Source organism: Bidens hawaiensis, unplaced genomic scaffold (assembly GCF_021521415.1).
Source record: "Bidens hawaiensis isolate Kalapana, Puna unplaced genomic scaffold, B.hawaiensis_p1.1 tig00013983_1, whole genome shotgun sequence".
In the NCBI taxonomy this organism is placed as follows: Eukaryota; Viridiplantae; Streptophyta; class Magnoliopsida; order Asterales; family Asteraceae; genus Bidens; species Bidens hawaiensis.
The window spans coordinates 1-13,891 of NW_027492197.1; the positions used below are offsets into that span (position 1 = coordinate 1).

At 36.7% G+C, this 13,891-nt stretch overlaps 1 long non-coding RNA gene across 1 annotated transcript; it reads left to right on the plus strand.

Moving 5' to 3' along the window:
* The first annotated feature begins 8,095 nt into the window (after positions 1-8,095).
* On the plus strand, positions 8,096-8,712 carry LOC143545577 (uncharacterized). The gene is made up of 3 exons (XR_013137453.1): positions 8,096-8,169; positions 8,258-8,317; positions 8,457-8,712. It is a non-coding gene; the product is annotated as an uncharacterized LOC143545577 (long non-coding RNA).
* The last annotated feature ends 5,179 nt before the right edge of the window (positions 8,713-13,891 follow it).

Sequence of the window (13,891 nt, forward strand, 5' to 3'; positions counted from 1 at the left end):
CAGCTGGCAAAGCTCGTTGAAACGATTGGTGTAGGCATCGATATCCGTTCCTACCATGGTGTGGTTCCAGAATTCTTGTTGCAAGCTCTGAATTTCTGCGCGAGAGCAGAACTTTCTCATCAACATTTCTTTCAATTCTTCCCAGGTCTTGTGAAGAGCAACTTCTCGCCCCAAAGTCTTTACTTGGAGCTTCCACCAAGATGAAGCTGCTTCTTGGAACATGCAGGTCGCGTAAAGGACCTTCTGGTTTTCACTACATCCGCTGATGGAGAGAACTGTCTCCATCTTGTCAATCCAATTGTAGAGCCCAATGGCTCCTTCGGTGCCTTTGAACGGCCAAGGCCTACAGGCCATGAATGTTTTATAGGAGCATCCTTTGTCCAAGGCTCCTGATTCGGGTTCTGGGGTCTCGTTCTCTTGGCGACCCTGACTAGATTCGGCCTTGCTGGCCTCATGCGTTGCAATCGCCTGCGCGATTATTTCTGCGAGCTCCTCGGGTGTCATGGTAATTCCCTTGGCTCTGGTTGGAGGCATTCTTTCATAAAAAGAAAATACAACAAACTTAGCGCATGTACTCAGAGCACATAATGTTCTTATCTCTAGACACTGTGACCCGTGTTCCTAAGTGCGTGTGTGATTTTTTTTCTTTTGAAAATATTCTTTGAAAAATATTTCATGCGATTCCCCAAAGGTTATAGTCTAGGTTAAAAACTTCTTTTCCTAGTTCGCTATAACCAGTGCTCTGATACCAATCTGTCACACCCGGCCCTGAGCGGCGGAAACAGCCGGGCGCGCGCGAGTGGGGATTGATACTTAAGCACGGGCCATTGCAAAACATTCAAAGATTTTTATTGCGCATGAGAAGTTTAATACAAATACATTACATTGTTTAAGGATTACATAAAAAACATCCAAGTACAAAAACTGAAGATTTTCTCGCCATATCCCCTTGCGCGGCGGGTAACCGTGCGCATCGAGGGGATAAAACCAAAATCTTCCAAAAAGCTTGTTTTAGATGTTCAGCGTGTGGTGCTCTAAGTGTGACTCCATGCGCTACCTAGTTATCTCCTGAAAGACACGTAAAAACATTTGAATCAGTATAAACTGAGTGAGTTCACAAGTTTTAGTAACTTGATAAATCGTATTGCATCATAATCATTCTGAAACATAATTCTGTTAGCATCATTAAAACACATGCTTGGTAAAACATAGTTCTATCAACATATTCTGATAAAATCGTTCCGCGGGTTACGCGCGAACATTTCTGGGAACTGTGCTCGTCTGTGTAAGTGGCGCTGCCACTACGAGCTAAAATAACGTAATACCGTCCCGCGGGTTACGCGCGGACACTTCTGGAAAACTGTGCTCGTCTGTGTAAGTGGCGCTTGCCACTACGAGCGATTATATGCTGTAATACCGTCCCGCGGGTTACGCTGCGGACGTTGTGCCGGAAAACAAGGCGCTCGTCTGCGTAAGAGGAGCGACCTCTACGAACGGGCTCAAACCCATAGTACTGCCCCGTGCTAGGCACTCGTCTGTGTAAGAGGTGCGACCCCTACGAGTGGGCGGATCAAACCAGCAGTCCCTACCCTTAGAGTTCCAATGGTAAAGTGATCACTTACTCGAATCTGGTGCACTATCATCGAAAAACCATAGATAACTGTTCGCATTGCTCATCATGAAACATAACTTAAACACGTAATCGTTTGCTTAGCTTGTAAATATACCATGATAAAACATTATTTAAGTACGTGTCCCTCGCCCCGAAAACAGCTTAAAATAGTGAAAACAGTAAAAATGGGGCTGTGAGGACTCACCTGTGGTTCTTGTTAAGGGATTAATCGAGATTCGGGTTTTCTTGGTGTTGGCCTCGGAATCGAAGGTCTAGAATACGATTAAATAACAATTATATATATTAAGATCAAGATACAAGGGTTGGAAAGTAGATCTCAAGGTTATAATCTAGGCTTACCTAGTAACAGGATCGGAGCTGGAAACAATGGATGCTTGGGAAAAGATTAGTGCAAGTTTGTAGTTCTTTGAAGTGTGTTTTGGGTGATAATTTAGGCTACAAATTTATAGGCAAACTCAAGGGAACATAATCCCTTGCTTTAGGGAATTGTAATCTTTTGAAATGATGATAAAGTATGGAAATTATTATTATTTATTAAAAAAAAATAGAAAAGTAGATTAAAGATTCTGATTTGATATGGACAGGACATGCAGGGCTGTGGTTGGTGAGAGTGGGTGGCTGGCAGTTGACTTTTACAGTTTGCTTTTTCAGTGCTTTAGACAGTGTACAGTAAAAAGTAGAAGTTTTCTGAAACACGCAACCGTCCTCTTTTGGGCGGGGACAATTTCCTTAAATCTGATTATTTTGACTAAGTGTTCTGCGCGTATAACTTGGTGCGCATAGCTTCCTGCGTGTAGAACATTTCTTTGCTGCGGGTAGGTGCGTAACCTTCTCGCAGTTAGGGACATTTGAGTTTCATTTGTAGATTCTCCAGGTGGTTTTGGTATTTCAACATAGTGATCAGTCATGTTGAAGTCAATTCCATCCTGGAGCTTCAGACAAACTAGCTCTCAACGTTCCCGCCATGCGGGTAGGTTAGTTCCCTTCCGCACGCGCATAAACGATGTAGGATGCACCCGCCTTAGCATCATGCGGGGATGGTCAACCCATAGACAACATAACGTTTAAGTTACATGAAAACATAAGGCCAATACGTTCACGCATGGCGCATATAACATATGCTCACGCTGGTTCTTAACATGGTGCGCTCGCGCAGGGCGCACATAACACATGCACGCGCTGACTAACATGGCGCGCTCGCGCAGGGCAAACATAAATGCCCGCGCTGATTCTAACATATGCCGGGCGCACATAATGTGCCCGCGCTGATTCTTAACATAGCGCGCTCGCGCAGGGCGCACATAACAAATGCACGCGCTGACTAACATGGCGCGCATAATATTTACAATCACCTAATTATTAGGTTGATTACTTAGTTTAAGGGGTTGGGAAATTACCGGGTGTCACACTTGACGATTGTTTCGTAGCCATACCGTTAATGTAGTTTTCTTTAAACATGGATTCTTAAAAACTGATTCAAGGCTATCTTCATCTCTGAAACAAATGTTTTGCATATCTTACAAATGAACAGCCAAGCCTGTACCGGAGGATATCTGTTGTGGATTAGGAAGTTGAGGATCCTCCAGGACGCTTCATGTGGGCAGATAAATCGGTTGTCAACAAAGTTAGAAATCTCATCTACTTGAGGGGTGCTAGTACTTGGTGCATCAAAGTTGGTGTTTATCGTTTGGTTATGGAGTACCGTATACGGTAAGCACCTTTTGATATATACTTGAACGAGCACTTTATGAGCATATTCCAGCCACAATATTCAACGTTTATGTGAGCATGAAAGTGCAAGCACAAAACACGATTATAATGAACCACATAGCTGTTCTCAACATCAACACTATTTTTCTTGAACACGTGACTTATTGAACGTCTTTTGTACTGGGTGTAACCTTTTTTTTTATCAAAGACAGTAGTCGAATGATAATCTTTTGGAAAGTTTTTGGAGCAACATCCAGACTTCATACATGGTGCATTAGGCTGTATGATACCGCACGGACCATGTATCATAAACTCAATCTCTACTTTATGCAATGCAGGTTCAGTAAGTGGGTTATGTATTTCAGCAGAAATGAAATTATCAAGTTGTTCAGTGTTACGGATCTTATGTGGTTCTGTAACCCATAATAAGAAGTGACAGTGTGGCAAGCCTCTTTTTTGGAACTCGATGGTGTACAAATAAGCTGCAACCTGACCAAAAGGCTTTTATGCCTTTAGAAAGTTTACCAACGACTTAACTTTCATTTGGAAAACTCTAGCAATTATGTCCGGACGGTTTTGTTCTTTAAGTGATGGGAATTGAGAAACATGTCTTTCGATTTCAGGCCATTTGACATTACACGTAAATGTAAAATATTGGGGGGTTTCCATGGACTCTGCATATCGCAAGGGCGTCTTGATAATGTTTGTACATTTACCTAGGGTCGCCGGTGAAAGACGAAGGCAAAATCATTCTTTTCCCAATGTCACTACCGCCGGGTGTCACCACGTTGAATAGCGTCGTTAACTCCTTGCAGGAATTCGGTCCTGAATGTGCTTTGATTTTGCCTTACGTAATCTAGACGACTTTCTTCTATACACACATATACGTCTACCAAGTACTGTTGGAATAAGCGACCACCTCTAAGAAGTAAAGTATGAAGGTTTTCGCGATCATGTTGTTGGTAGTTGTAATACATATTCATTGTTAGATTTTTTTCACTATCTAAAGAATGCCGATTTAATCAAGCCTCGCAGACCGTCCACTTTCTCCATAGACAAACAGTAATGGATACTTTAGTGGCATATACAATATATGTAGTTTACTTATTCTTTGTGGACGCCTATCCTTGTAGCGAATGACAATGCCATAACGGTTAGATGAAGGGTCATCGTCGGAAATAATAGCGCCAATGCAGTTGCTTATAAGTGCGTCATAACATTGTTTAGTTTGACCAGCAAACAAAGGAATAGAGAATGTGGGCATCTCAGTGGCCTGGCATGTCTCTTGCGGTACGAAATAGTTTGACCAGTTCATTTCGAGATTCAAGTTCGTTAATGAGCAGTGAGACGATCTCATGACGAAGAGGAGACTCTGCCTCGTCGCTAAAGAAATGAAGTCTGTTAGAAACCTCGTTATCGGTGTTGTAGATGTGCATTTGTAGAAACCGAGGCTTCTCGTTAGGAGGAGGACACAGGCTTCCAAGCCAATGATGAACTTGACCTTCTATTTTAAAAACGTAAGGACTAGAAGACATATTTACTGAGTGGTCAACTTTAGCGCCAAAGGAAGTCATTGATAACATAGAGTTATGCGCACAAATGTTTGAAAGAAATTCAGGTTGGTCATATAGTTGAACGATAGCTGAACTATATGAACTGAAAGACGGAAGCCTTACATCTTCGCCTTTACAACATTGGTTATACCGTGGGCGACCACTACGGGATGCCGAAACAGAACGTTCATCATACCAAAAGCAGGCGCCGCAAAACTCACAGACGCAGCGACAGTCGCCGAGGTCGATATATGTTGACACACGTGAAGAAGAAGCACGAAGTATAGAGTCACCACGTACGGACTGTGCGATGGTAGTGTAACCAACATACCGTGGAGACGAAGACAATGATGCAGTCGATTTGGTTATGTTACATGAACGTTTCCTACTGCTATTAGTAGACATTTATGCATCCACTTACATAGTTAAATACATAAAGAAAGTTTAAAGCAAAAGACTTATATTAACCTTATAAGGCAACAAAAATAATAAACATGTAGTTAAAGATTAACGATTCAGGGCAAAATCAACACACAAAGTTACTACTTTAAACACACTTACAAAGTTAAATAAAGGCAAAAAGTTTAAATGAAAAGACCAATATTCACCTTATATGTCAAGAAAAAGAATAAACATTTACTCAAAGATTAATAGCTGAAAACAGAAGCCTTACCTTGTAAGTACGATCCACCTGCCAAAAAGACCAAATCAACACATTTAAGACCTTAATGGTTGAATTTTTAAGCACAAAACATGAACACAAATAACACTTAAATCTGAGAGAGATCAAGCAGGTAAACCGAACGTTTAAAAATATAAGGAACAGAGTATTTGAATGAATGGTGTTATAAAATCTTTTATGTTTTTCACAAATTTGATGATAGGTAATACCAAAACATATATTTAATAGACAAATCTGGACGTCAACTAATTTCTATGATCTTATAATCAGCAGGCCATTATCAAAGATGCATTGGTAACAGTTTGAAAGTCTACATCTGAACTAAATGATTCTAAATTTTTTGTAAATTTCCCTATCGGTTGCTTTTAAAGCAAAACCAGATTAGGTATTCGATTTTTGGTTTGGTAACCTGAATTCGATTCCCACCAAATAATAAACAGATGTTTGCAGCAAAAATACTTGCCGAAGATGCAGCTGCTTGAGTAACTCGGACGCCGTTGACAAAACCACAAATCCAAAAAACCATTAGAAAGGAGGAAAAAAACCCCAATTAATGAGGTTGATTGCCGTAAAGTTAAAATAAAGATAACGACATGGTCAAAGCAGAGATGACGCACGCCCAAGACATCGACTGACAGAGAATTATGGTGGCAAAAGAAGATAGGTACCTGATTGAATGAGGCGTGTTGGAGCAGAGCAGTGTGTGAGTTTTAAGTGAGAAAGCGATGAAGATGGATGTTTGAGAGGATAGAGATAGATAGAAAGGTGCGTCAGGGGAATGGTGAAAAGCTCTGGTTTGTGATGAACACACGTGTGTGGACAGAATTCAAAGATGATGAATAGTATTGTTTGTGAGTCTGTTAAAATCTGGTTTTTAATATATATATATATATATATATATAATTGGTTTTCGAAATTTGAGATCCCACCAATATTTATTGAATTTTTGCATTGGTCAACTCTACGGAACTGGTACCGACCGAGCCACATATTTTCATTACAAATACGGATACCAAACCTTTAGGTACAATCAATGTTTTAAAAATCGGTACGTACCGGCCGGCTGAACCGGTTAAACCGGATTTTCGTAAGGCGACAGGTATTTAAAGTTCGGTATTTTTGGACGGTTTGCTAGAACATCGAACCGTTGGTTTTTTTCAAAAATATCGGTTTAAACCGGCAAACCGGTTTTAAACCCAAGAGATTTTTTATATTTTTTGCGGCCAATATTTTTTAAAAATGACTTTTAACATAGCAAGATAAAATTGAAACGAGTAAACACGGTAACTAACAATTCGTTAATTAACCAATTTTGTATTATGCAAATCCAATGTTGGTTTATTTACATCTTTTATAACTGACTGATTTCGAAATTCGAATACAGAGTACAAACCTTCGATCTAACTCGACCATTGTTCATGTGTGATATTTGGTTCAAGTGCGATGTTTATTAATATCCTTTTGGATTATTTTTTGAATTGAAATTGTATACATATGAAATGGAATTACAAAGTAAATTATTTCCGGTTGAACATCCCGGTATATTTTGGTTCAACCGGTTATACCATTTTTAGACTAAATATGAAAATAACGGTTTTTAAAACATTCGTTACAATACCGAGCTGGTTCCTGCAGGGTTCGTCGACGTCATTCGAGTCAAGGGTTGTTTTTCAGATTCCAATCAATCTTCAACGCTTCCTCTTGTCATCTTCATCCATGGCCGCCTCCACCTCATCTTCATCCTCATCCTCCGCCGATCTATCTTCCTCATCCTCCTCCGATCGAGACCGTCGATCACACCGCCGTAAAGATAAGCACAAAAAGGAAAAGGACTCTCTTAAGGTCTCCAAGAAAAGCCGTTCGCATACCAAACGACGCCGTAGGCGTAGTCCTTCATCCGACGACTACAGGTAACCTAATTTCACCTTTATTATTATTAATAGGAGGATGTTTTAGATAGCTTCATACGTATTTATATTCTGCCATGGATCTAGACCTAGGTTTTTATCATATTCTTAAAATTATTGTGATGCTGCTGTTGGTTGTAATAGCTTATTCAACTTTTATTCATGCCTCAAGTTAGAACTAGGTCTATGCAGTCCGTATCAGTGGGATATCAGTTATCGGTCCCCATGTGAAATATCGATAATACTGCCATATTCTACAATTGTTGCAAGAGGTTAACTTGTTAATGGTAGGATAGTATATTGAATTGCTAAATCTGCATGATATTAAAATTACCGATATCCCACCGCGATGACCTATATCTTAAATATTGCGATATCTGATTTTTTACCGCATTAACTGCATAGCCTAGGGTTTTCTATGCTTATGTGATGTAAGAAACTGTGCTATGTATTTAAGTTTATTTTTCCTCCATTTGTCTCACTAATTTTGGGTTTAAAACATTGTTTTCAAAGTTTTGTTTTGTTTTGTTTTTTTTATTGTTTGTTTTGCATATGCTATATTAATAGTTATGGCTTAAAAAATGTTTGAAGTATGTTGAATTTGCGTGTGACAGTTCATCTGAAAGTGAAGATAGATCAAGCAATCACTCAAGGAAGCATAAACACGAACGTCGACACAGAAAGGTCAATTACTGCATATCCTCTCACGGTTATGGTCAACAGTCAACCATTGTGTCATATTGTTTAACGTCTTTGTTTTTTGTTTTATCAGAGGGATAAAGACAAGGGGAAGGCTAAACAAAGCAAACACGATAAGCGTAAAGTAAAGGAGGTAGGTCATTGTTTCAGTGCTTCATTTCTTTGTTTTATATATTTAGATTTGAGATATATTTATGGTAATTGAATGTTGGATATATAAGGTGCTTATAATACTTTTTGCCTTTTTCATGAATTGGCTCTTCGAAATGGAGCTGGGGTCTGTGACATGATGAATGAATGTCTGGATGTTGTTGTGGCTCGGGTTTGGTTCTGGCAATGGGAGCTTTAATAGAACCAGAAGGATGGTGGTAGCAGTCCTGTTCAACTCTCTAAGGCAAGTTATCTAACTTTGATTTCATTTTTCAAATTATCTTACCATCAACGAGGTAGGTTGGAACTATGGGTCAAAACAGGTTAGATTAGTTGGGTTGACCCGCCAATAACTTCTAGCTTTTTCCTTTAAAGAAATTTAGAGGTAGTTAAGTTTTTAAACGAGTATAAAACTACGCTTTTAAAATATAATCTATGTTTTTCTCTAGTATTAGCCTTGATACATTTTCGGCTGACTTCTTGCAAGCTATATTTTTTTGTCAAGTTTTGAAATAGGGAAACTGATATAGAATAGCAACTTGCTTTTATTTTTGTGCATATATGGCTAGGGATTAAACTTTTTCACATATAGGTATTAAAGTTTCAATTAATGTGCTATAATGGTACTTATGGTAATGGATGCACGAAACATCAATTACATGGGAAGTATAATTTGTGGAGTTATATATGTTATTTTTTACCCTTTAGCTTATTACTATTATTATTAACAAATAAAAACACAAACATTAAACAAATAAACACACATACACACCTCTGCACTCTCTTTTTTGCTACGACTATGTTAAACCGACCCTCTTTAGCGCCATACCAAAAATACTTGGACGCCAAATCCTTTTTTCCAGTTCTGGTGTTGTGTTTGAGTTGAATTTTGGAGTTTTGATTTTTTTTGTTTTGTTTTTGTTTTAATCATGTTTTTCAAGGGTTTAATTTAATTTTGGATGTGGTTTTAGAGTTCTGATTTATGAGCTAGTCATTTAAGTTAATTTATCAACTATAGTTGTCAATAGAGACAATAGCACTCGCTATAGCGCGCTTCATAGCGAATCGGCCATATGTCGCTGCAGATTACTTGGCGGCCAAATAGCGACAACATAGCGGATTTCGGCGCCGGAGCTGCAGTTTTTGTTGGAAACAAAGAAGAATATCTGGCTGCGTAACCTGCGAATAGCGGCTGTAACTTCGTTTTAGGTTTTTTAGGTTTAAATAAGTTTAGGTATTTTAACATTTAACCCCTTTTATTATTCAATTGTTTGTATCTAGTTCCTAAAACCTATAAATTTTAACGTAATAAGTTAAAAATTAGTTGTGTATTTCAATATTTAACCCCCTCTATTATTACTACTTTACATTTAATTCTTAAACTTATAAATCTATACATAAAAAGTTTAAAATTGACATTATATATATATATATATATATATATATATATATATATATTATAAATAGCTATTTTTTATATTTATAAAATTTTCTACTACTTTATCGTTAAACACAAAATAGCAGTCGCTATTTGCTGCTATTCACTATTGACAACTATGTTCTCAACTCTTTTACTTGTTAGATATACATGCTAAAGATCGAGTTAGATTTGCATATTTGATAGTTTTTTTATTTCAATTTAGTTTCTTTTAGTTCTGATTTTGAGTTTGATTTTGTTTTTTTTAGTTCGAATCTTTTTTGATTTTGATTTTGATTTAGTTTTTCCTAAACATAAATCTTAGTTTTTTGAATCTTGAGTAAAATTTAATTTTTACTAGGTTTTTTAATTTGAATTTAAGAACTGAAGCATATATATGAACGTTCAAATACAACTTAAACGTAATACTTTTCTAATAATCTTTTATGTTTTGTAATAATATACTAATATACATGATTTTTGTTGCATCGCCAAACGGATTTCAAGTTACTATATTCATGTAAAATATATGCTTTAAGTGTATTAGTTAAATGTATGTTTGTTGCATCGTCGAGGAATTCACAGTTATATTCATTTACCATATATGTTTTAAGGTGTTTGAGAAGTAATTACTTATATGCGTGTAGGAAAGAACTCAGTTTATATGTAAAATTTAGCAATTACACAATCAAATGATTTTTAAAGGTAAATAGTTAAGTAAGAAAATAACTATTTTTTTTTATAAAACTTAATTAGGCTATCTGTTTTCTTGTAGAATACTAGTGGTAAGAATCATAAGTTTCTCAATGGAGACTCAGGTCAAATCCAACCGGCAACACTTTGGAGGGGACATCAGGGGCTCAATGGAAGAAAACTGGGATCTTTGTGATCTTCGGTTCGATCCTAAGAGCGTTCGGGTTTTACCACCATTGAGCCTTCGGGCGGGTGGGTTTTTCTCGTAACTGGAGATAATTTGGAGGCGCTTAAGGACTCTGTACGACTGGGTTGGCCAGCTGGCTGTGGCCTCTTGCCATTGGGTCACCCGTACGAAGTAACTAGGCAATTCTCTGTTTGTTGGCCGTTCAAAAAAAAGGAGGGAAAAGAAAATGTTTTTTAAAATGAAAACTAATTATGGGGAGGAATCGAGGATCGATCCTATGATCATGTGGTTGGGTTTTTGCACTTAGCCATTATGCCAAGGGTTAGTTTTTGGTTACAGTATGTGTGTGTGTACATACATGCTATGTTTCGAGTCTCATTTAACGAGGGAAAATAAATGATTTGGGAGAATGTTAGGAAAAATAATGTTCCACATTTTTTTTAGTGAAACAAGTTGGGAGATATGAAAGGAAAATCAAGCTTATTTCCTTCATTCCAAATCTTCCCAGATTGGAGAGATTTGGAATGAAATGATTTTTAACACATCTTACTTTTGTTTCCGTTTCCTTCGAACTCGAGAACACGGTAGTTAATTAAATCTTTACATTCAACTCACTTATTTTCTCTTAATTCTCTTTCCTTTGCTTTTTGTTTATTTAACTCAGGAACACAGCGACAATGTTGGGCTATAAAAAGAGATTTTGCGTAAAAAACGAAATTTGCACATGGTGTTGTATGTGTGTTTTCTTTTGAGCGTGATGTTGGATTCTTTATTTTTCCGCATGTGTCAATGTATAGCATTATGTCTAAAAATTTAAGACACTTTTTAGCCATAATTTATTTAATCAAACCCATATTCACACACGGCAGACCGTTGATGCGGTTGGACAACCGTTCGAATGCTTCGGTATAGGCCGCCACAGTCGTTAGTTCCTTCAAGAGTGAGAGGTACTCTGACGGATCATCAACACACACACACACACACAAATGCTAGCAGTCCTTTCACTTTGACATACCATCGGTACCATTGAAGAGCAATTCCTTTCATAATTTTCAAAGGTGTTAGGCGCACTCAAGGCACATAGGCCTTGCCTGGGGCCTAGGCACAAAAAAAAGCAAGGGTCTGAGGGAAAAAAAGCATACTTAAATGAAAAATAAAATAAAATATGTTATGCATGGAAAAAAATAACAAATATATATTGTAAGTATATAAAATTAATATTACTCTCTAATTATATTTATAGAACTAATATGCTTAGATGTTAAAGTCATTTGACTAGTTTCAAAGCAAAATTATACCTTCTAAGATAATCTGTGTTAAGAGAAATAATAACAAAAATTAGCTGTTAAAAAAATAAATAACATATATAGTCGTGTACTTGCTACAATAATTCAAATTATTTTGAAAGAAAAATGAATTTTGTTAACTATTGAAACAGTCCTTTCTGCAGCTTTTCTGCAAAACACTGTTTAAGGGTAAGCTTTTAAGCCAAAGTCCTTTCTTTAGTTTTCTCATCTTCAACTTCTGCTCTCCAGTGATGCGGCCACAGATCTGTCCCAGACAAAATTTGGCAATAATTTGCAGAAGTTCGCCAAAAAGTGGCAGGAATTTGGCCGAAAACTTAACATAAGAGCGCCTTTGATGGTGCTAGGCGGTATGGTTGCGCCTCGTCTGAAAATTGCGCTTAGGCACATTAGGCGATCGTTTTTTTATTTTTAATAAACTAAAAATGAGCAAGATTTTTTGAATAAAATTAGTGTTCTATTGAAGTGATTATTTAGCCCATAACTTTAATGTTATTCATTAATGAGGTAATGACCTATATATATATAGGGTTTGGATCAAATACAAATGAAATTAACGTGCTAAACGTGAGAATCAAATAGAGTAATTATATATACAAGTAGAGTAATTACGTAATTACTCTATGATGTAATTACATAATTACTCTACTTGATTCTCATGTTTAGCACGTTAATTTCATTTGTACGTTAACCCTCTCCTATATATATATATTATATAGTATTGCCTATTATTTTATCAAGACAACATCGGCACTGGCATGGGTGTTGTTGGAGCCGTTATCGATACATGTTTTTTATGCTTTTAGGTTGATGTAAAACATGCGTTAACATCTATCATAATGAACCGACCGATACCAATCGGACTCTCGCCGCAACGCGTGAGGGAGTTTTACTGGTTATAATTTATTTAATTGATGTAAGAGTTGTTTAAAGTATATAAATAGAAGAGTTATTAAAAGACTAATAAGATAACCTCTTTTTCCATTTTTACAGATTAAGTTAAATGTTGAGCTTTTTTTTAATTCTTTTTTTTAATTCTTTATGCTTTTAGGTTGATGTAAAACATGCGTTAACATCTATCATAATGAACCGACCGATACCAATCGGACTCTCGCCGCAACGCGTGAGGGAGTTTTACTGGTTATAATTTATTTAATTGATGTAAGAGTTGTTTAAAGTATATAAATAGAAGAGTTATTAAAAGACTAATAAGATAACCTCTTTTTACATTTTTACAGATTAAGTTAAATGTTGAGCTTTTTTTTAATTCTTTTTGCCATATCTACTACAAAAGCCACTTTAACATCATTAGTGTGCCATGTAAATAAGATTGCCAGCTCGTTGGTCACCAAACTACCAAAATAACATGATGTTTGAAACTATTAACAACCATAGTCAAATTCTTGAACAAAGACCTGATACATGATCATGTAAAAAGTGTCTAAAATTAGGATGCTAATTTATAACCTATGCTTATTAACAATAACCCATTCAATCCATTTTGTAGGTAAATGATTAAGACTTGCAACCACTAGACACTAGCTTTTAGTACACATTTAATTTATCGCCTATCATAGTTATTAAAAGCCCTCGCTTCTTGCGCCTAGGCCCATTTTTCAGACAATGCTCAATAAATGCGCTTCTAGTTCCTAGGCGAGCGCTTTGGCATTGTTTAGGACAGGAACATGAGAAGGAAAAAAGAAACACGAGTGTTATTGAAACTTAGATCTAGGAGAGGTAAAAGGAACTACCTTCAACATTTTGTTATTCAAGTTTTGGAATTACATTTGAATCTTGACTATTTTAGAACTTTTGGTGCTAGTTAGATGATATTAAATGTTATATAGTAGCTTTTATTTATTTTATTTGAAGAATAATATTATTTTTCATATACATAATATAATTTTTATTTTTTATTTAAGTGCACTTTTTTTACCAGGCCCTCGCTTTTTTTGC